This window comes from Engystomops pustulosus, unplaced genomic scaffold, assembly GCF_040894005.1.
Source record: "Engystomops pustulosus unplaced genomic scaffold, aEngPut4.maternal MAT_SCAFFOLD_674, whole genome shotgun sequence".
Classification (NCBI taxonomy): domain Eukaryota; kingdom Metazoa; phylum Chordata; class Amphibia; order Anura; family Leptodactylidae; genus Engystomops; species Engystomops pustulosus.
Genome location: NW_027285553.1, coordinates 37501 through 38974, shown reverse-complemented (window position 1 = coordinate 38974; position 1474 = coordinate 37501). Strand labels below are relative to the sequence as shown.

The 1474-nt window shown below is 59.0% G+C and overlaps 1 non-coding gene across 1 annotated transcript in view; it reads left to right on the top strand.

Moving 5' to 3' along the window:
* The first annotated feature begins 881 nt into the window (after positions 1–881).
* The window catches only part of LOC140112257 (18S ribosomal RNA), a 1879-nt gene continuing 1286 nt past the window's right edge, over positions 882–1474 (top strand). Inside the window, exon 1 of the ribosomal RNA XR_011852555.1 lies at positions 882–1474. This exon is cut by the window's right edge and continues 1286 nt beyond it. This is a non-coding gene — a ribosomal RNA (18S ribosomal RNA).

The window sequence follows — 1474 nt, the reverse complement described above, 5'->3', positions numbered from 1 at the left end:
CCGACTGTCTGCACTGGGGTATTGCATCCCTGGTGGGGCGACCCTGGAAATCTCTGCCCCTTTCCACTCTTTCGGTTGGGCCTCTCGTCGGGGCGAGCGTAAGTCGGCAAGCAGACGTGGGAAGAGGCTTCTTACCGGTGACACTCCCTTCGTGAGAGAGGCAGGTACTCGCCCCGCACCCCGGTCCAAATCTGCTCGGTCCGGCCGTCGTCGGCCCTAGCCGAAGGCCGCTCCCGCGAAGCCAGGCGATCCGAACCGAGGATCCGCGCGAGCCTTCTCCAAGCCCTCTGCCGGGCGCTGGTGTTGAAAGCGTAGCGGACCCTGTTCGCCGGAGCGATAGGAGCGGAGCACCGGTCCCGCAGGGTTGAAAGCTGGGTAGCAGCGCCGTAGCTTCCCTCCCAGCCTTCCCCCGGACCTGGCGCCCGATCCCCTCCGCTCCTCTGTGCGTTGGCGGGCGGCGCTGCATGGGTACGTCGCGACGGCTCCTATCGTCTCTCTCGCTTAACAGTGTGGAGAGGTGGTGGTGGAGCCGTCCGACACTCGAGGTGCTGAAGTTGAGCGTCCAATGCTTTCCTTCTATGCGCAGCCTACAGGAGCTGTCCGAGCTTCGGAGGTGCTGATGGAGGTGAGAGTCGAGCGCCACTTCTTGGCTGAACTGAGTGGGGAAAGCCAGCGACTGCGAGAGGGAGGGGAGGAAGGCTTTTCGGGTCCTTGGAAGGGACCGAGAGCATCTTTCTTGCCCCCCTGCCCTAAGCTCCATCCAATGTTGTCTGCGAGGTCTTCTCCGGCGGCGGAGAAGCGCTGCGGTAGCAGCAGCAGCAACGAGCGTTCCCATTAGCTCACGGAGCCTGACTCCAAGAGTCTACCCCTCAGAGCTCGGCTACCTGGTTGATCCTGCCAGTAGTATATGCTTGTTTTAAAGATTAAGCCATGCATGTCTAAGTACTGACTATTCTTTACGGTGAAACTGCGAATGGCTCATTAAATCAGTTATGGTTCCTTTGATCGTTCCGCATTGATGATGTGCTACTCGGATAACTGTGGCAATTCTAGAGCTAATACGTGCCCAAGAGCGCTGCCCTCCAGGAAGGCGTGCATTTATCAGACTTAAAACCAATCCGGGGAGCCCTGGTCCGCGGCGGGTCTCCGGGCCCGCTGCGGCGCCAGCCCCGTCCTAGACTTGGCGACTCTAGGTGACCTCGGGCCGATCGCACGTCCTCCGTGACGGCGACGATCTATTCAGGTTTCTGCCCTATCAACTGTCGATGGTATCTAACCCGCCTACCATGGTGACAACGGGTAACGGGGAATTAGGGTTCGGTTCCGGAGAGGGAGCCTGAGAAACGGCTACCACATCCAAGGAAGGCAGCAGGCGCGCAAATTACCCACTCCCGACACGGGGAGGTAGTGACGAAAAATAACAATACAAGACTCTTTCGAGGCCTTGTAATTGGAATGAGTACAATTTAAATCC